Source organism: Pinus tabuliformis, chromosome J (assembly GCF_031772625.1).
Source record: "Pinus tabuliformis cultivar Carrire ecotype Pingquan chromosome J, CPIR1, whole genome shotgun sequence".
NCBI lineage: Eukaryota > Viridiplantae > Streptophyta > Pinopsida > Pinales > Pinaceae > Pinus > Pinus tabuliformis.
This window is the reverse complement of record NC_142295.1, coordinates 1,498,297,719-1,498,320,508: the sequence shown is the minus strand read 5'-3', so window position 1 is coordinate 1,498,320,508 and position 22,790 is coordinate 1,498,297,719. Positions and strand designations below refer to the sequence as shown.

The 22,790-nt window shown below is 38.2% G+C and overlaps 1 long non-coding RNA gene and 2 pseudogenes across 2 annotated transcripts; 2 read left to right on the top strand and 1 right to left on the bottom strand.

Moving 5' to 3' along the window:
• The first annotated feature begins 3,077 nt into the window (after positions 1-3,077).
• Positions 3,078-6,736, top strand: LOC149233108 (uncharacterized). The gene is made up of 2 exons (XR_016248214.1): positions 3,078-4,040; positions 6,272-6,736. It is a non-coding gene; the product is annotated as an uncharacterized LOC149233108 (long non-coding RNA).
• A 251-nt stretch (positions 6,737-6,987) lies between these two features.
• On the top strand, positions 6,988-8,373 carry LOC149233107 (uncharacterized; annotated as a pseudogene). The gene is made up of 4 exons (XR_016248481.1): positions 6,988-7,168; positions 7,264-7,500; positions 7,605-7,820; positions 7,916-8,373. The product of XR_016248481.1 is annotated as an uncharacterized LOC149233107 (transcript).
• A 946-nt stretch (positions 8,374-9,319) lies between these two features.
• Positions 9,320-11,632, bottom strand: LOC149233106 (glycosyltransferase family 92 protein RCOM_0530710-like; annotated as a pseudogene).
• Between the last annotated feature and the right edge of the window lie 11,158 nt (positions 11,633-22,790).

Below are 22,790 nucleotides of genomic sequence, written 5' to 3'. Positions count from 1 at the left end.
AGTGGGGAGGCCTTTACCCACATTTAGGAGTGGAAGAGACGCTCCTCCTCCTCTAGATCTTCGGGTTCCTCCTTCTGGATTTTCGTGGTGGCAATGGTGGCGTTGGGCATCGCATCAATAATCTGTCATTCCCCTTATCTGGTTCTAACTCAGAGTTGGAACATGCATCTGATTCTAAAACCTTTAGCTCGGCCACCAATGACTGCTTGGCCTCATACTCACTTGTGTTGTGAGTGGAGCTCTTATGGAACTCACACCACTTTCCTGTGTCCTTTTTCAGCTTCGCGGCACTGTTCTTTGCTTTTAGCTTTGGCAGGTTTTCTTGGGTCACCCCACCTTGGCTTTGTCCTTTTTTCTACGGTTTGTGGGCACCTTTCCCTTGCTTAGGATTCACAAATCCAAAGTCTCACTTCTTCTGTTTAAACTTTTGCTCGACCTTGAAGGCATATCGGTATGCCATGCAGAGCGAGGAGATGCTCAGGAATTCTATTTCTTCCTGGATGTACTTGTGTAGGCAGCCATGGTATTTGAGTACTAGATGCTGCTCTGTATCCTTGATACCCAACTTTGTGTGAAAGGTATGGAAAATATTGGTAAACTCTGGCATGTCTTAGTCCCTTCCCTGCCGCAGCGTGGTCCACTTTATGTATTGATCCTCATAGCTTCCGACAGGGTAGTACTTCTCCTTGATGGCATCCCAGAATGAATTCCAAGTGGGTGCGGCTGAAAGTAGTGAGCATGTACTTTCATCCTTCTACTCGCAGTACGTTTCCCACCAATCCTTGACGTGGGTGGCTGCTTTGAGAAGAGTGAAAATAATCTTTTCCTGACTGGAAAAATCATGAACAAAAAAATAACCCTCTAGCACATTTAACCATTTATTGACGACATCTATATCTATCTAACCCTCGAATATAGGGATTTAAAAATTAACTTGTACCTTAAATGGTGTGACATTTCCAGAGTTGCTGTTGGAAGCTGATGCGTCGCCCCTGGGTAGCCACTAAAGGATCTAGGCAAAGTTTTCCATCATCGCGTTCCTTTGTCACTCGAGGGCTTATTCGAGCAAGATTTTGATAGGATCTCCTACCCCCTCGTCTTTCTTTTCATCCACCATGGGAAGCCGTCGAGATTTGCGAGGCCGGTCTTGCAAAGGTTCGACCAGTTCAAGCCCTAACTCTTTATATCCCGACCTCGTTGGGGACATGCAAAGAAAAATAGAGAAGAAAAGCAGCCTGCTCTGATACCACTGATCCGGATTTAAACAGGAACACAACAAATTATAGAGATAACCATAAACACAGAGATTCAGTGGAAATAATACTTCATTTCATTAATGTAAAATACTGAAATATGCTTACAAACAGGAATGGAAATAAACCAGCTAGGGTGATGGTAGCTTATCTCTTAGAAGATATGTAGTGGCTACATGCCTCTGAACTATCTTACAATGAGGCTCAAGGGCCCTTTTATTATTGAACAATAAGAGAAAACCCCAAACAACCAAAACCCTAACCTGAGGAGATGTAACACCAAGACTTTATGGGCCCCGTTGGGGTGAGTTGGATAGCCAACTTCCCGAGGTCGCGACTTGGTCATATTATCTCTGTTTGACGCGCATGATAGCCTATTGGAAAGATCTCTACGAGGACTACGACGAAAAAGGCGATTTTAGATAGAAAATCATTGCTCGTAGATTTCCCAAAAAAACATCGTTTAGGGCCTCAAAACGGCTCCGAAAGTTTAGGACATGAAAAACTACTAAAAATAGTAAACTGTGCTATAATTAAGGAAACTGAAAAACTAGAAGAAGCAATGGTGGGGGTCCACGTGGAATTGGTGGGTGGCCACCAATATCCACCTAGATCAAAACTAGAAGAAAATTATTGTGCATCCAAAAGATAAAATAAGTTTATTAATGTCTATTGGATGACCAAAAAGGTCAGTACAAGATTGGATACAAAGTGGGAATACTAAAGCCAATCAAATATGCATTCCAACTTCTATGGCTCACATGAATGTTGACTCATCCTATGAAATTTCCTAAATATATATAAACCCAAAGCAAACACAATTTTTATATGAGAATTATTCTTTGTTGAATGTTTTGACATGAACCTTTAAAAAAATGTCCAGACCACGCAGGTCATCGGAACTTTTCAATTTATATATTGGACCCCCCAAATTTGGCATCAACCTTAAAAGAGATTGAAATCGTTCTACACAGGGATGGAATTTGAGGGGAAATTTACCCTCATGGGTGGGTGATTTTCTCCTCAAAGTAGGAATGGAATTTGATGGAAAATTGTTTCTCATGAGTGATTTGTCAATTAAATATAATTAAAAAAATTACAAAACCCAGAAGATATTTCCTTGGAAGAAGTCAGGAAGATGTGAAAACCATCATATTTAACTTAATTAACAATTTTTTATTTAAATTCCTACCCTCTTTCCAACATATCGCCTATGCTACACTTTCTAGATATGTATAAAATCAAATTCCAACCCTGCTTCCAACTTACCGCCTATGTTACGCTTTCTATATATTTATAAAACCAATGCAGGAAATCCCTTATAAAATTGTTGCTAAAGGAGTTATTTTTAACAAAACTTAATATCAAAAAGACAAAATCAACTTAGCTTTCGATTCGGGAAGTCGATTTCGACTAGCTCCTTTAACTTCTATTCCACCGAGGAACCCCGATCATGTGGCTCCCACCGAGTCTGGCTCCCACCGAGTCTAGAGGCTGGCTAGTAGGGTTCATTCACGAAACTCATTATAGGAGTTCAGAACAAAAAACTCTCATGTTTGACAGAATTCAATTTCCTCGAAAAAAATGAACTCTTCAAGCAACTCAGATCTATGATGGCCCTATCAAATCAAATCTACAATGGCCCTATCAGTTTCAAAACTAAAGGAATAACTTCATTGAAAAACTTTGGTCTAACTTCGTCACATCCAATTAAAAGAAATTCAACAAGATTACAGGAATTCTATGCGCAGGACAAATATTTCCCACGGGAGATATATGGGTTTTTCCAAACATAGCTAAACTCTAGTTACGCCGTAAGGCGTTTCCCTTTGAAAGGAATAGCCCTAGCCGACTCCGTGTCTTATTGTTGATCGTCGATTTATGGTGTTAGACGATTAAACAAAATCTGATCGTTGATCGTAGGAAGCCGAACGATTAATTTGTTGTATTTGTACAAGCCAAGTTCGAGGGTTCAGAAGGGCCAAATTTGTGACGGCCGCGTCCATTAATTGTTGAGGCCAAGTCTGCCATTCACTGGAGCCGAATCCGTGATACTCGCAGTGGCCGAATTCGTGGGTTTTTGGAGGCTGAATAGCTGTGCAAATTCACGGATTTTTGGAGGCCGAGCCACTGTGCATATTCATGGGTTTTTGGAGGCCAAATCGCTGTACAAATTCGTGAGTTTTAAGGGGTTGAATCAATGTGCAAATTCGTGGGTTTTTGGAGGCTGAATCACTGTACAAATACGTGGGTCTTTGGAGGCCGAATCGCTGTACAAATGCGTAGGTCTTTGGAGGCTGAATCACTGTCCAAATTCTTGGGTTTTTGGAGGCTGAATCACTGGACAAATTCGTGGGTCTTTGGAGTCTGAATCATTGTACAAATTCATGGGTTTTAGAGGCCGAATCATTGTGAAAATTCATGGGTTTTTGAAGGCCGAATCTTTGGAGAAAATTGAGGTTGAATCGTTGTAAGAAATTGAGGGTTGTGGAGGGCCAAACCACTATGCGCATTGGAGCGAATTTGTTGTGCGTGTTATTGGCCAGGTGAGGTGATTGACCAGGCTTCATTATGTGTTGCTGGAGACAATGATTCCTATGAAATGGTCACTGAGTTTGGTTATGATGTTGTCATTGCTATGTCAAAGATATTTGGTATTCGAAATGCATCAATGAAGGGCACGCCTGAGGATTCACTGAGGAGCTTTCAGTACCTGTCTGTAGATTCAGGACAGAAGCAGTGATAAGTAATTTGTCCAATTTTATGATTTTTTGGGGAATTAAAAAGGTTTGTTCTAGCTTGGTATATCTATTTGGCCAATTCCGTTGTCATTTGTTCTTGCAGTTTGAGATTAAGCCCATACAAGAGGAATATATTTAAAATTAATCATAGGCTGGCCTTGATAGGGAAAGAAAATTCATAGGTTTCGTGCATCTACATCGAGGAAATTCATAGGTTTCGTGCATCTACATCGAGGATGAGCAGTTAAAAGACGAAGGAAAGCAGCCAAAGAGAGTGCATGATTGACCAAACATTGTCTCAATGGGCCCTATTTTAAATTGTTGCTTGCCATTCATCATTTCTTGGGCATGTAATACGTAGTCAACTCAAACAGCAACAACAAAACCAGCATACAACAAAACCCCAAGCTTCTATCCTGATTAGCTGTTTGGTTTCTCTATTTTACATAAATATGTATCAAGCTCTCATTTATCTCAATTTGGTTCTATCGAATTTAAAATAGAAGTTATTGTATGGTTGAATATCGTTGAAATCACTGCCTGTCCATGCAGAATCGAAAAAAATGTTCTCTGTACTTTCCAGGCAACTGCCAATCTGTTGAGTTTAATGTATTTGTACCTGTCTTGCTCAGAATGCTTGCATATGTCCATCTCTGACTTGGCCTTCCAAATCAGATTACTGTGAGATAAAGTCTGAAGTAAGAGGAGACAGAATGGAATAGTGGCTTGTTGTAAAGAGAAATATCTATTTCTTTTTCATTTGTCATTCAGATTACGAGCTGCTGAGGAAACGTGATCTCATTGATCTGTTTTTCAATGCTTGAGTCTACAATCCTATAGAGATCACCTTGCTAGTTCCACTTAATTTCATGGGAGGTGTATCATAAACAGAAATGACCGTGCATCTCTTAGGGAATTTAAACGCAACAAAATATAGCATGTCTGCCTCTCAGGGATACTTCATGCTTTGCCCAAATCATGGGGTGTATGGGGCCTTAAACATCTTTCTATCTTTTCAAAAACCTTTTCGTCAAAAGTGAGTTGGAGACTTCTCTCCACAGAGAGCCTGTGGACATCGGTAGTTTTCAGGAAATACATTTCCCCCTCTAGCTTGATGAATGGATCAGAAAACTGAATAAAATGGTGCCAAACTCTTCAATTATCTGGAAAGTTGTTATAGCTTCATTTAAATTATTGGAGGTGGCCTCACTTGGAAGGTGGGCAATGGGCAGAAAGTTAATATCAGTTTGGAACCATGGGTTGGCTGCCAAGCCAATTTTAGACTTCCTTTGGATCTTGTGGCTTTCCTGAATGAGCACGACAAAGTTTTCCACAATCAGGTTTGTGGATGAGGATTGGACTACTTTCTGGTGGCAAGGTTGGCAGAATGTGGCTCATTTGGGCCTTTAAGGAGAGCATGCCGATATGTGGTAGGATTATATTGTCTCTCTCAGAAGGTTAAATGTCAGAAAAAGAGATAGGGTGGACCCTTTGTGTTGGGTTCACTCTCCTTCTCGGGTATATACCCCAAAATTAGGATACAGTCACCAGATAGTAGAAGTCAAGACTTTCTCTATGGTGTTTATTAAAAAGCAAAGTGACAACTTGGGACAAATTACAAAAAATATAAAAAGAAGGTCCCAACATGTGTAATTTATGTAAAAATGTTGAAGAGTCTATCTCACACTTGTTTCTGGAGAGGAAACAATAGCTTGATTGAGGCTTGGAAGTCGCGGTGGGATTCATTAAACAACGAGACCCTCAGAAACATCTCTCCCCTCATTTGTTGGGGGCTAGCTTGCCAAGAACAAAGCCACTTTTAGGGACTCCTCATCCGCACCCAATCTTATTGAGCTGAAGTGTGTGCAATTTATGCTCTCCTTCCATCAAAAGACTTTATTCACGTGCCTCGCAATATCATTGAAGAAGAGATCAATCAACACATTCCTTGGTGTTATTTTGACGGTGCTTCAAAGTGAGGACAGTAGTTGTGGTGGTGGCCTCGTTCTTTTCATAAATGAACATCATTTCATGAAGTCAAAAATTGGTCTAGGCAAAGGATCTAATAATTTTTCTGAACTTCTATCTTTAAAGGTTCTACTCTGCTAGGCTCTAGAATATGATTGTTTCTCTCTTCTAGTCTTTGGGGATTCTTTAACTGTGATTAATTGGTTTAATGAATTTCAAAGATGTCACAACCACGCACCTTCCCATTCTAGAAGAAATTTTTCAGATTAAACAAGCTTTTAATAATATATTCTACTGTCATATCTATAGGGAAAGGAACCATGAAGCAAATTTTCTATCCAAGGAAGGTGCTAGAAAGGCTATGAGCATTGGCAGGTCACAGAACATATGAATGGGACAGTCCAAATTTTCCAGCACCACTCTTTTATAGATATGTGATGCTTTGTGTTTCTCCTCTGTGTCAAGCTACAACTTATATTTCTCTACCCTTATTTTAACAGTTTGTAAGATATTTGATTTTTTTGATGTAAATATTTCGGTTACAAAGGTCAGTTATTGATTTTTATTTACTGCTAGATAGGACTTATTATGAACAGATCAGTATATATCAGTTCTGCTCCCACGTTGTGTGGACATAACAATTTTGATGTTTGATCTCAGGGTGGTTTTTATCACACACAAATTATTTGGAGGTTGTACTACTCACGGCTTTGGCCATTGACAGATGGTTTTTTTGGTTGAATGCACATAGTGCAGGTACTGTAACTTTTTGTTGCGATTTTTTCTTCGTAAAAAAAAAAAAAATTGTTTTCCTTGATCTGCAATTCAGGCACCATAAATCTTAATATAACTATCAATCAATTGAACTATACAACCCTAGCATCCACATAAAACGAGGGTAACAACTCTTTTGCTAAGTCAATCCTCGCATTTAACAAATTTCAAACCATATCATTAATGAATTTCAAAACCTAGCAATAAAAAATTTAAAGGCTTCAAAGCCTTTCCATTACGCCAGCTAATTACTCGAAAAGGCCAAAACTGTTGCACTAATTATTACGTTGGGTTCTGTTAAATCTGTCAAGTACCCTTCAGGAAAGCTTTATGCCATAGACCTGTCACCTGGTGGCCATGAAGCAAACCAATGTAAACACTGGCTTCTCCAGAGATATCAAAATCATCAATTCTTGCCCTACTGATGATCAGGTGAGTATATATACCCTTCAGCTCTTTTGGGTAATGGTTTCTGTGGGATTTTTAAGAGTGTGTTCTTAGAACAAAATCTTTGTTTCTTGAAACAGGAAGATGTAGAGTCTGATGAAGAAGATGAATTAGTCACATTCTCTCGTCCTGTTAAACTTGAAGTGATTAACCAGAGAAGGGAGTCTGATAAGATTGTCAAGATGGTTCCTTCTGTCACTGTAGACCTTGAGAAATTGACTTCTCAATGCCTCCTGGAGGATGAGTGCAATTTGGTTCTAAAGCTTCCCAGGGCTGCAGCTGCCCAATCGGATCGCATCAATTCCCTCAGCAAAAAAGTTGTGCATTCATAGATTATGAAACTTTATGATTCAGAAAGCTTGAATTCATTTTTTGTTTTAATTATTTGGGCTAAGTAACATAAAAAACTTTGGAGTTACAGACTCTGGAGTTGCTGCTAGAGAAACTTACTAGCATAGTAGCAAGGACTTTATAAAGAATATGGTAAGGCATAAGATGCAGAGCAGAGGCTCTGAGTTGGTGTGGAAGGTCTGTCCCTGTCAATCATATGTCATAGGCCGAGTGGACAACCCCTCCATATATGGTCCTTTTCTTACCCAACTTTGCAAGATGGCAGAGGATGATCCCCTCTTTGTAGGTAAGGAGGATTGAATACTATCCATGATTCCTGCAATATGTTGGCATATGACCAGATATCCAATTGTTACTGAATTTCGCTGGTGTTAATTGCAGATCATCTTTACAGCATAGCAGAGAAAGGTTTTAGTACAGAAGGTGATTCTGTTGAGTACTTGTTTAACAACGGAAGGCGACTTACTAGAGTCTTGCCATTGCCAAGTGAAGGAGGTAGGGTATTTGTATATCTAGCCATATCAAAATTTGTACAGGAGAGAAGGGGTATCCCACTGTCCAAAGGCGGTGCATTGCATCTGGCCGAACTAGTGTTAGTGGGTCATTCTGGCTATTCCTACTGAGCAATTCCTTTATGAGTATATGGCTAAGGTACTAATTATTTTGCTTTTGGAACATATTAGACACTCTGTGTAAATTTCAAGTGAACGTAAACGCTTTTTATAAGACTTCTGGAAAGCATGGAAACCAAAGAGAAAGTAGTAAAGGTTAAGTTATGATATGGTTTTGAGTGGATAACTTCCATTAAATAATACAGATGACTAGTGATTTTCTCTCCACGAGTTATGTCCTGTCCATACAAAGTATGTGGGATTAGATTAGTATAGATTCAGATTACTGGTTTTCTCCTGTTCCCTGTTTGAATGGTTTGCTCCGAATTAGTTTAATTATGCTGTAGGGGTTGCTGGAATGGTGGTTTATATTTTTGTTTGAATGTTTTGTTCTGAATTAGTTTTTTATTTTTGTTTGGATGTTTTGTTCTGAATTAGTTTAATTATGTTCAGGAATTTTGATTTTTAAATAAATGAGTGGACACAGTTTGATTTTAAAAGAATATTTTTCTTTTAATAGATTTTTAGAAGAAAAATGTTGACTTTTATATATATATAATTAAAAGTTTATTAGTGAGAACATATCAGAAAAGACTGATTGGCCAAACAGAGAATAAGATGTGCACCAATACATACAACTGAGAGAAGATAGACATATCAATATACAAACATGCATGCTTGTATGTCTGAATATAACATCTGGTTTAGTCAATCCTTAAAACACAAATCCAAAAATGCAAAAACAGAGCAAAAAACTGTGGCATCTGTCAGCCCATCAGAATGCTGGCTAAAGATCAGAAAACTAGTAAAACAGGATCCATTTTTATGGCAAGTTGATCTCGCCTTCCTCTCTAATGAGATGATCTATTATTAGTTTGTAATACATGATACCATATTGTCCTTGTAGACCCCCATTACACAGTCTGTCTGCATCCTTGTTGTCCTCTCTATATACATGTGCCATGGAGTAGGAAGAGAGAGAGGCCAGCACATGTTTAATCCTGTTAATCCATCCAGTTAATAGAGGTGGGTGGAATGCAGAGTGTCCTTGTATTTCTGCTATGGAGGTTTTGGAATCTCCATAAACTTAATAGAGGTGGGTCAAATGCAGAGTGTCCTTGTATTTTTGCTATGGAAGTTTTGAATCTAAATGTTGACGATATGCAGATGTTTCTATTTGGCAAACAAAACAACCCCAAAATGCCATGATTTCACCTCTTATATTAGTGCCAAAACCTCCATTTAAATATTTAAATGATGTCAGAGCTTGCGCTATTTTTTTTGTTAAATAAAATATTTGTTTTGCTTTTTGGCTAGATGGTGGACTTTCAGATCCACTCAACGAACCGCATACTACATCTATCATTCACAACCTCCTATTGATTTAACCCTATACATACATACAATTACAGTTGCCCTTCATTGCCACTGTAACTTGGAGCCTGGTTCTTTATTATTCAAAGAAAACGCTCTACCTGTAAACTCCTTCAATGCACTGTCATTCACATGGCAGAACATATTCTCCCATTCATGGGGTTTGATGGCCCTGTTGCCAAGGCCTGGAGCTCGATCTTGGGACACAACATTCCTAGACTCTTTCCAATCCACGACATACGCAGACACCCTCCTCCGAAACTTAGCCTTGAATTCACTCCAAGCCTGGTACTTGTAGTGATTGATCACTGTCCTCTGGGCCTTCACATACACTGTTCTGTATGCCTTCTTCAACTGAAAGCGGTGTATTACATTGAGCAACTTAGGAGAGGCAGCTTCCAAAAGAAGTATGGATTTGTAGCGCTTCAGCTTCCTTTCCCTGCAAGTAACCCCTCTCTGCGGGTGCTCCCGGAGGCCCGAGGGTCCAAAATTTCTGCATCTCAAAGAAATTTGCCCTGTCAATGCAGCCCCTGGTTTACTAAGATTTATTACTAATCGCCTCAGAGCTGCTTTTGATGCAGTATTCTTTAATGGGTACCCAATATTGGCATTGGCCTTGAGTTGCTTTAGCCATGAAGGAGAAAATACAAACTCGTCAACGTCAGTGTACATCATCCATTGACACTTCTGTTTGGCCATGAGAGCACAGTGTGAGAATCCAGATTCCTGTGTCTTGGCCCATGGCCATGGATGCCTGCTTACCTTGTAATTTTCTGACAGTAACCCTTCAACAGTTTCTGCCAGATCGTCTTCACTGTTGTTATCGTACAGAAAGAAGTGTTCCACACCCAGATGAGAATGGTAGATAACCCATTCTCTTATGTATTTTGCAACGTTGAACACCATGGTGCAGGCACATAGTAGTCTCATTTTCTGTGCATTATCTTGAGTACTACTTTTGCTTGAATGATGAGATGGCGGGATTTCATTATAAGCGACGGAAGGAATGGATTTCCCATGGATTCGGAGAATGATTTCGGAGGCAATGAGCTGATAACGAACTGATTCATTGGGATGCTCGCATCTAAAGACTTCTTGTCCAGAGTGTGACCATAGTTTCAATGGTATTGTTGAATATGCAGCGTAGATATTTGGTTTCAATGTTCAGTCCTTGTCTATTGTTAATCCCTTTGGCAAATACAACAATATCCCTCTCTGTGGCCAAGCTCTCATATACCATATAATCCCATTTGATGGGTCTGGAATGATCAAAGTAACCCAATTTTGCTGTGATGATCTCTGGTAAATCTGAGCTATAATTAGCTGTGTCCACTAGGGCAACTGATGTTGCAGACCAGTGGGTTGCAGGGGGAGGAGCCTGGCATCTGACTGCAGCTCGTGGTTGGGTAGAATATCCAAATTGTAAATACTCGATGGCATTCACTGGTGTATGGATTTGTTGCGAGAATGAACAGCTGGGGGATGATTTGTGGGATATCAGATTGGAGTTTGCAGAAGACAGGCGTACTAAGAAGAGGACTTCCTCAGGAAGAAATACAATGTCTTGGATGAAGGAACTCCTGTTGGTTTGATTGGTTAGCAACAGGGGAAAGCTCTTTGTGAATTTTGCAGCCTGTGGTTTATACAGATTGGGTTCTTTCTCCATTAAGCTTTCTTGCAGGCTTCCATATTGAAAAAAAGAAACATTTCTTGACCATGTCTTGGTATTAACCCAGTATGATTTAACTGCAGAGCCAAGAACAAAGTATCTATTAGCTACAAAATCCATTCTGCTATTCAACATTTTACAGACATCTATGCATCAAGAATTAATGCCCAGAAAAATGGGGCTCTGCAACAACCTTGTAAAAATGAGGGTAATAAGTTGTTTCTGGCTGTCTACATCAACATATGCAGCTAAACAAAGCCACCAAAATTCATATTTTACTTGTTCAGGATTGTACTGTATAGATCAACATTCAACAAGATAGTAATTATATATACCTTGGAAGATGAGATCTTGGTCATGTACTCACTTTCTGTCTTTTTCTATGGAATAGATGTATGCTTAATAATCAACACTATCAAACCGTCTTAGTGATGTCTGTCATGAATTTACATGTATTCTTAGTCATAGAATAGGCCTTAAGCCAAGGGCAGACCCTGCGTCCAATTTTGTGATTTTCATTCTTTGTTGGACAAGCCTTTGTTTTCAGACCTGCTTGATTTCTATCAAGTGAAAATAAGAACCTCACAGTCAGTATATAAAAGGATGTAATGTCAAATATCTTAATAAAATTGAAGGAATCGTTGCCCATGATATCTGGAATTTATTAAGAAATTTGCTTTTGCTGAGCTAAAGGATCGACGACTGTTCCAATCCTGCAATCATATCTGTTAACCTCAAAATCTCCTTATAAGATGTATTCGAAATTCTCTGTCATCATGGCCCTCCACCCAAGACAACCTATTGATGTCTAGATTGAAGGTTTTCCATGAATTTATGTGGGTCCCTTTAAAGTTAGAATGCCAGGTAATTAAATAAATGTAGAGAAGGAGACGATGTGTCCACGTTGTTCTTACATTGCAAATAATTTCTTGGAAGTTTGGACATATATTAAATAAATGCCCGATAACTGCTTTTGGTCAGTTACAATCAGATGCATATCAAAGTTTCTTTGAGATAATGCATATTAAAGTTTCTTTGAGATATTTATAGTTTTATCTTAGAGTGTGGGTATGCTTGATTGCTAGCTATCTAGGTGGTGAGTTGAATATTTGTGATTAGAGTTTTATTTAACCCAAATGGATTATTTTGATGATTGGGCATTATGTGTCATCTCCAGACATGTGGTTCTCCTTTCGGAAACTGCCAAATTGCTTCCCAAGAACCGACTTCTCAATGAAGTAAGCACCGCATTTTTGTTCTCAAATGCTATTTTCAATGCAAATGCATATGTTCTGCCAACTTCCCTATGTGGTAATGAGCACCTAGTTTGTTTTCAAATGCCATTTTTAATGCAAATGCATCTGTTTTGCCAACTTCCCAATGTGTAATCAACACCTAATTTCTTTTCAAATGCCATTTTTAATGCGACAGAGAACAAACTTACTCCAAACACTTAAGCGATAAAAGCAACACAAGATTTCAAGTATTCAAACCGTGTTAATGATGCCTGTCATGAATTAACATGTATTCTTAGTCGTGGAATAGGCCTTAAGCCAGGGGCAGACCCTGCATCCAATTTTGATCTTTTCATTCTTTGTTGGACAAGCCTTTGGTTTTAGACCTGCTTGATTTTTGTCAAGTGAAAATAAGAACCTCACAGTCAGTATATAAAAGGATGTAATGTCAAATATCTTAATAAAATTGAAGGAATCATTGCCCATGATATCTGGAATTTATTAAGAAATTTGCTTTTGCCGAGCTGAAGGATCGACGACCGTTCCAATCCCACAATCATATTTGTTAACTTCAAAATCTCCTTATAAGATGTATTTGAAATTCTTTGTCATGATGGCCCTCCACCCAAGACAACCTATTGATGTCTAGATTGAAGGTTTTCCATGAATTTTTGTAGGTCCCTTTAAAGTTAGAATGCCAGGTAATTAAATAAATGCAGAGAAGGAGACGATGTGTCCACGTTGTTCTTACATTGCAAATCATTTCCTGGAAGTTTGGACATATATTAAATAAATGCCTGATCACTGCTTTTGGTCAGTTACAATCAGATGCATATTAAAGTTTCTTTGAGATATTTATAGTTTTATCTTTGAGTGTGGGTATGCTTGATTGCTGGTTGTCTAGATGGTGAGTTGAATATCTGTAATTGGGGTTTTATTTCACCCAAATGGATTATTTTGATGATTGGGCGTTATGTGTCATCTCCTGACATGTGGTTCTCCCTCCGGACACTGCCAAATTGCTTCCCAAGAACTGACTTCTCAATGAGGTAAGCACCACATTTTTTTTCTCAAATGCTATTTTTAATGCAAATGCATCTGTTTTGCCAACTTCCCAATGTGGTAATCAACACCTAATTTGTTTTCAAATGCCATTTTTAATGCGCTAATCTGTTTGTTTGTTTTATTTTTTATTTTTATTATTATAAACATATTAATAATTTTAACCAAATTGATATTCTTTTTGGTCCATAACAAATGGCGAGCCATTGGAGTTCAACAGTCTCATGGATGGGTGCACTATGCCATTCATCGTCTTGAGCCACACATCATGTTATTCAGAAGACCTTTGAATTACCAGCAAAACCAGCAGCAACAGGCTGGGGCTCAATCTCAACCTATGGGTCTGAAAGCCCATTGAGTTCTATTCTGGGCAAAGCGGGGGCTCACTCTCAACCTATGGATCTGAAATCCCAATGAGTTTTATTGTGGGTAAAGCGGATTGGCTTGCCTGATGTGCTCAATTTTGAATGATTGATTGGATTTTATTAAATAAATAATTGAGAGAAACGAAGAATAATAATTTGTATAATTTTGATTAAGGATTTATTTTATTTTAGGCAATTTATTAACTAGGTTTAGTTTGAATGATTGAATTATTATAATATTTATTATTTTGAATCAAAATACAATTCTTTCAATTTAACATTTCTATCGGCCTCTCTTTGCACCTTTTGGGGCAATTGCTAGTTATATTAAGTTACTTGAAAAATCATTCTCCTACAATGTATTTTAGGTATCAGAGGAGGGAAACAGTTATTTCCATTGATTGAGGAATCATTTAGGCAATTTCAGTCTTGTAGAAAAGATTCGTGTTGGTTCAGCTTGGGCTCGAAACTTTTTCGTTGTCATCTAATTAATGGATGCATTAGATTGACCATAACAAAATATCCATTTTCAAAGTACACATAACTAACTATTGCAATTGTAACTCATTATCATCCACCCTTGCTTTCAACAATGTCCATTCACATGTCGCTATTCTTCTCCACTCTATACCTTACGGCGTTTCCTTTGCAACATAAGATGCAAATGCTAGTTTTACTATGCAAACCAAAAATCCAAACTTTTATTCGCTCGAAACTTGATTGAATACATATGGCTTCATCCAGATCTTTGAGAATAGGGTCGGATGAGCCAACTTTCGCAATCAAATATGCATTATAACTTCTATAGCTCACATGAATATTAAAAACGAATTTCCTTATGGGATTTTTCTTGGCGAACTGGGGGACTGTGAAAACCTGTAGTTGTTGTATGTGGGCAGTAATTTGTTGTTTGGGTTTTGAGGCACTAAAGGGTATGTTTTTGCGGTTCCTTCTTTCTTTCCCTATAGGGTTTCCTATGTGCAATGTAGGTCCATATGCTATAGAAAAGTGGAACCTGCAAATTTATCAAATCCATCATTCATGACGGATTACTGATACCACCCAATACTTCTGAGTCATGTTGAATCCTTTCTTGGAACGATGTGGAAATTGGGCTTGAATGGCTGAAATTCACTCAAAGTTCTATGAAACTTGTTGGAAATCGTTGTGTTATTTGTTGGAGGACAACAAACATAAGACGTAGGATAGGATGGGGTGAAGCCCACCTTAACTCCCCAAACAAAAGGTAATAATTTTTATAAAATTATTATATATATTCTATTTAAAATAATTAAAAATTAAATACAATAATAATATTTAAAAATAAAAAATAAAAAAGTATACATAGTATTAATTTAAGGTTTTAATAAAAATAAACATGATATTAAGTTGTATATAAACTATTTAATATGTAAAATTTAAGTTTCAATCAATGTAATTAATTAGTTGTTCTATGCAATGATATTTACGTGTGTGAGAGTGTAACTTTATTATGTGGCCACATATTTTCATATATTTGGACAAATTAAAAGACTTGGCATTAAAATCTTGTCAAGGTTTTTTCTTGTTTCAACATATACATAGAAAGGTATGATGACATGCTCCCTCCTAAAAATTTGACAATTAGTATTTTTTTGAACCAAGCTCACGCCTATCACAATGAGGTCAATTTCCCACATTTAAGATTATGAAATGTTATGAACAATAGAGGAATTTCTATTGCGGCATTTATCTTTACTAATATTACCACATTTTTCTCACTATAAATAATTCTCAAGGTCTTTACCAATAGACATGAAAAGGGCCTTAGACTAGCAATATGGGTGCCATTACTATTCTTTTCATAATAAAAATTAGTATGAGGGAAGGATAAAAAGCTCTTTACTTCTAAAATAAAGCTTCTCATGCTGAAGGGACATGAATTTGACATTGAACAACCACATAGATCATCTCTAAATAATATTAGTGATAATATGCGATATCAATTATATTAGGAAGTTTTTCACACCATGTATAGAAGTCAAGGAATGTAGCATGGGTAGGGAAGGTAAACAAGGGCATTATGCCTCACAAGAAGCTTTTTGGTGTCAAGGGATACGAGGTAGACTTAAAAACCACATAGATATTCTTTAATGAATATTTGGTCTTAAGTCAATATATGGGAACCATAAGAGGTATTTCTCACCACATATGGGAGTGAGTGTCTCAGTTATGATATTTAGGAGAGGAAGTCAAGGGCCTTAGTCCCTAAATTAATCTTTTTCAATATGCCCAATTTCCATGAACAAGACCTCTAACTCGGAATATGGGCATTTAGTATGTTTTACATAATAAGAATGGATCTCATGGCCTTTACTATGGCCAAGGAAGGAAATTGTATAAAAGAAACTTATGTCCTAAATAATTAGTGGCCATTAAAAAGGATTCAAACCGCCACATTAATTATATTTTCTAAAGGATATTCTTTTGCTTCTAGGAGGGATATGTCTTCCATTCAAAGGTTTTGCACACCATGATTGGGCCTTGAAGCCTCATCATTTGACATTAATGAAATTAGGGGTTTTTTAAATCACATATGATGCTTACAAGTGTAGGCTTGGTCAAAATAGGAACAGAAGGGGCTAGAGCCTTATTTGAATCTTTTATGATTAAGCTTTCTGAAGTAATTCTCAAAAAACCACACATGACCTCTATAGGGGATCTTAGGCCTCTATTGGGGATATTTAGTGTCATTAGTATGTTTTACATAGTAAGAATTATGGGTCTTAGACTTGTACCATGGAAAAGGAATTAAAAAAATGACCTCATGCCCAAAATGAAACTACTTTGGCTTACATTGCATAAAAAAGGCCATAAAGAACAATATAAATCGACTTTGAGGGATTTTGGGCCGACATCTAGGATAGGGGTTCCATTATTAGGTTTTCCACATCATATATGGGAGTTAGGTCCTATAGCTTGGCCAAGGAACGAAAAAGAGCTGTATGTCTAAAACAAGTCTTTCTCATATTTAATGTCCATGAACAAAATATTAGAATGGGAATATGAGCACAATTAGTATGTTTCACATAATAAGAATGGGTTTTATGGCCTTTACGATGGATAGGGAATGAAAACAAGATCCTTAGTCCCCAAACAAAATTTCTCTAATATTTCAATGGACATGAATCAGGCCTCAAACCACCACAAATATCCTATCTAAGATATATCTAGCTTTAAAGTGTGTTATGGGTGTTATTTGAAAGTTTTGTGTGCCATAGTTTCATCTTGGGACCTCTAAGTTTGGCCTCAATATCATTAGGAGGTTTTTTGCACCATGTACAGCACTTGGGGTCTTAACCATGTTAAAAGAAGAATCATAAGGTGCTTGGGTCATATTTGAATCTTACCATGATCAATCTCCTTGAACAAGTATTTGAATTATATCTCTCTTTCTTTTCCCTCCTTCCAAAGAGAGTATAAAACTAATATATATTGTAAACTTATAATCTATATTGTATAAAATTGTTATAATTTTAGACTTATTATAGATAGATTCATGGACCCATTTAAGGAGGTAGTTGAATCCATCTACCTAAATAATTTTAGCATTGTAGATGGATTTAGAGACCCTCTTAAAGGGGTCTCTAAATTTTAAAACTGCAGATCGACTTGGAGACGCCTTTGTCTCTAAATTTAACACTACAGATGGATTCAAAGAAGATGGTCTATGAATCCATTTGCAGTGATAACATTTAGAGACAAAAGGGTATTCAGAATGTTAACACTATAAATGGATTTAGAGACCCCCTTTGTCTCTAAATTTTAACGCTACAGTTGGATTCAAAGACCCCTATAGTGAAATGTAACAATTCAATATCAAAATTGTAATTTTCCATTTTTGGAGAGATATAATTAAAATTTACTAACATAAGTGAGTCATTCATATACTTATTGTACTTGTTATTTGCTTATATTTTTATTCTTGAACTATAGTAGTCATCTATGTTAATCATTGTTAATTTTATCACTTGTTATCTAGTCATATATTTTAGTTATGGACTAAATTAATCATTTAAGTTATTCGCTTTTAGTTTGGTCACTTATTATCTAGTTGTATATTTTATCTTTAGACTAAATTAGTCATTTAAGTTAGTCATTTTTAATTCGGTCACTTAAAATTTCTCAAATTTAGTAGTAATTCATTTGAAATAATTGCGGTGACTAACATTTTTAGTCATCGAGTCATTAATTTCATCATTTTCTACTAGCGATTAGAGACATGGTCAGATTGAATGAAGTTCCAAAGAAGATTGTATCAGACAGGGATGCAAAGTTCACTTCCAATTTTTGGAAGATGTTGTTTAAAGGTTTGGGTATAGAGTTGGCCTTTATTACAGCTTATCATCTACATATAGATGGACAGACTGAGAGGGTCAATATGATATTGGAGGACATGTTGAGGATGTATGTGATGCATAAACAATGAAAGTGGGAAGAGTATATTCCACTGTTAGAGTTTTCTTACAACAATGGGTATCAGGAATCTTTGAATATGATTTTTTTTTGAGGCATTATATGGGTGGAGTTGGAATACTCCCATCAGTTGAAGTGATCCAGTTAATAGCGTGTTGATTGGATCAGACATGTTAGTAGAAATGGAGCAAGAAATGCAAGTAATCAAGATGAGTTTGAAAGAAACACAGGATGGGCAGAAGAGCTATGTAGATCAGAATAGGTTGTTCAAGGAGTTCTAGGTTGGGGAACATGTGTACTTGCACATCAAACTGAAGAAGAGATCCTTGCGGATTGAATCATGTGCCAAGTTGGCACCATCTTTTTGTGGACATTTTAATATTATTGAGAGGATTGGACCAATATCCTATCGACTTGCACTTCCTCTGAAAATAAAAGTCCATGTTGTTTTCCATGTGTCATTGCTTAAGAAGTATCTTAAATATGGTTATCATGTGATTGACTAGTCTGTATTGCAGGTGGAGCCAAATGGATAAGTCCAAATGGAGTCTCAGTGTATATCGTAGAGAAATGTCCTTATGCTTTAGAACCGAGCAATCGAGTAGGTTAAAATGAAGTGGAAGAACTTTTGGCCCGATGAATCTATATGGGATATGGTGGATCAGGTGCAGGCTATGAATCCTTCCTTATTCACTGGTTGAGTGGATGTTTTGGTATATGTCTTAGGTATATGTTTTTGGTACATGTTTTGGTGATGTTTGATATATGTACATATGTATGTGGATGTAAATACTTCCATGTGCTAAGTTATAAAACTATAATAAGAGGTATGGTTGTCATGTCATTAAAGTTGTCATGTTGGTTTGCTTTTCAGCAGGGTGATCATTGTAAATACTACATCGAGCTATGTTATAAAACTACATGGGCAGTATGTTTTCTTTTCAAGGATTTTGCTAAGGTATAGGTGTGGTTGAACACTAGGGACAATGTCCCCCAAGGGGGAGGCTTATATAACAACCTTGCTAAAAATTCCATGTAATAAAAGTTAATAAAGGAAAAAATAATAACCATGGTTGATGCGACACTTATTCCAATTTGAATGTTGGGCAAGAAATCCTAGTGTGGGTGTTCATTTGTTTTCATATGGCTAATGAAATTGGAAAAGGAAATGGCTAAGGATTTGGAAATGAAATTTGGCATTTTTAACACATTTATTTATGAAAATAATGGAAATTAAGAGAAAAGGAAGGTGAGAGGTCATAGGTTGCATGTGAAGTGGAAAATGAAGGAAAATAATGGAAAATGGAGAAAATAGAGGCCTCACTGATAAAAAGGTTTATGAGGATCAGTTAGTACCTTTTGTCAATTCAGTTTTGGAGCTCTCTCATTATTCTCGCTCTCTATCTCACTCTTGGACACTTATAATTTCCTTGGAGCACTTTGGCATTACATCAAGAAAGTAAAAGAAGGCAAGAGGAACGAAGGAGAAAGCAAGGAAGAACAGGATCAAGCAGCTATAGTAGGATTGTTTGCAGGTATCAATTCTCATGTGTGTTTTGCTTACTAGATTTGGCATGCATGGTATTGAATGTGGTTCTTTACTGTTATGTCGTAGGTTTTTTTAGGTGTGAATTTTTTCAACCTAGCATTTCCATTTTCGGATGGCCATGGTGTGATGGGGTTCTGATGTTTTGGTTGAGCTGAATTTCCAGATGGATTCAAAGATGACTAAGGTGGATCTATGAAAGAAAGAACACATGGCCTGGTGACCCCTGAACCAGACTGTGGATTTTGGTATATCCACTGGCCTAGTGACCCCTGAATTGGTATGTGGGTTGTGGTAAATCTAGGTATTGTGTACCTCGATGGGCCTAGGAACCCTCGACTCGTTAATGGTGGGATATATGGTAAACCCTAGATGTGGCTTACCTTGGTTATCCATAGGAATCGTTGTTGTTGAATGGTTGTACGGTAAACTCTAGAGGGTGGAGTCTCGGTTTAGGGCATAGTGATGCCTAGATCAGACTGTGGATTGTGGTAAAGCTTGAGAGACTAGGAGATAGGAAAATTCCTCACAGTGTAGGTGGATAAATCTAGTGGCATCCATGCTTGTTTTGGTCCAGTGATCTAGTGGAGATCATGGTAAAGCTTATTATCACATGTTTATTGTGTAATCTGGTGTGGATTGCAATAAAGCCTAGTTTCTATTGGTGAGGGTGAGGCAGATAAGCCTCGAGATGCCCTGGTTGGTTCTTTTAGTTTGAGTCACACATTTATGCTTGGAATATGGCACAGGTGTGATTGGTTGAAGTGTTTCCTTGATGGGGCCTGACCCAGGTTTGGAAGTGTTTTAGGCGAACAAATCCCGCACCACTAGCCCTTTCAATAACAATCCATGGAGCGTGGACTGAAGTCTCACCTGAGGTAGTATGGGAGGGTTCTGGAACCATGTTTCCACACCCTTGGGATGTCTTAATGGGGACTGGAGGGTTTGCGAACTGTTCTGCACACCTGCGCTACTCTACACAGTTATCTGTCCTTCACATAGATCCACTCCAGCTACTTCTCGAATATTATTATCTATATGGATTTATTACAGATCAGAATTAATTCACAAGGTCTTTAAGAAAACATTTAACAGTAATAACCACAGTGTGCAATCACAAGTACGCATAAATTCAGAACATAAGAAAACAGATATATTTGCAATGAACCACACCACTCATTCATAAACTCTTATCTTTATTTATCTTTTGTCAATATAACCAGAGCTGCCCTGCGCACTCAGCCCGCACACACAACTGCGGACTCTACCAGGCCTCCATGCACACAGCTGCAGAGCCTCTATCTATCTACCAACACCCTTAACATGGACTTATAGACACAGGGAGAATATTGCCTTCATAAACCCATAACACTAAGATCCAAAACCAAAAACGGACTTCCAATCTTAGATCCTTGCTCTATTTATACATTTCCATGGTCCGCAGACCATGGGCAGGCCGACTCACTTTCTATTTTCTTACATTACTTTCAGGCGGACAACCCTTTGACTTGACTCATTACAATTCGTGCTCCACGCACCTCGCGGAGCCTTTACCATACTTTTTACCCAAAATTGTGGGCTTTGAGCCCCAAAACCATTATGCAGGGCCTCCGCTACCCAACAAGCCCCCAACACAATCGTCATGACTTGTCCCGAGTCACTTGACTGGTGCGACAATATTCGTGCAGAGGTCATTCAACAACTTTTGTGCTTTGCTTACATTCGCAACAAAATTTTCCGCCATCTGTTGAAAGACACCGATGCATTAGTATCCATTTCAATTACTTGTCTAGGTTCATATAATGTCTGCATTTGTGCTAACTTTTCCTCGATGTTGGTGGAGACCGCGAATGCCTCATCAAGCCAAGGCTGGATGTGTTCTTTAAGCACTACTTCCTTCTGTCGAGCAGCGTCAACTTCTACCTTAAGAACCTAGGGCCTCCCTCGTTTTGGCCAATCGCTACGTGATGGCAACCATTTGCATAGTCCCCTGAACTTTGTCATAAGCCTGCTATAACTCCCACACATTTTTCTCTACCTACTGTAGCGTTCGATCATCCTGGAGGGATGTGAGCGTAAGGAGGGACTGGTCCAACAATCCTGAGAAATCTTGGACAGCGGGCTTTATCACTTCCAATCCTGCTTGAATTTCACAGCGACGATGCTCTCGAACTTCTGGGGGTGTGGGTGGCTGCGTCTTCAGTCTTAGTTCTACAATTTGTAAATTTAATTCCCATTAAGATTTCGTAGCCATCTCTTGGGTCGTACGGAATCCTGTGGCCATGTGATGAATCTCTTCAGTTATTGGAAGTTCTGCTGGGACAACCAACTCTGGTACCTTGCTGCAGGCCTCTGCCATGGCCTGTTCCACTTCCTGGTTATGTGTGACCAAGTCGTCGCACTGTAGATTGACCTGCTCCAGATTTTCCTTGTGCTCCATTAAGATTTGGAGGGTGCGGCCTTCCCTGGCACGAAGCTTACTGGTTACCCTATCCTGCAGTTGGTATAGGATTTCTCTATGAATGGTGGCCAAATTCAACCCCCAACTTTGCATGTCACCTTCGGCTTCTGCTAGGACAATGCTTGTTGGCAATATTAAAGTGTTCATTATGTGGGTGGGCACCATCTGCTCTGTTGTGGCTATGCCATCTGCTAGGTTTGGTATCATCCCTCCCAAGGGTCTCACCTGTAATGCCTTCAGCTGCACTCTGAGCTCCCCCAACATAGTTATCTGCTCTGTCGTCAGCTCCTCCAACGCGTCTGTAATGACATTGTGTGTGTTATAGACATTTTTTTGCCTTACAGCATTGAGCATGAAATGTCCATAATCTAAGGGATCCAAAGTCCCTAAACATGTTGTTCCTACCCCTAGAGGAACAAGGCTAACTAACCACAGCAATTCACAGAAGTTCTCCACCTGAAACCACTCAAAAACAAGT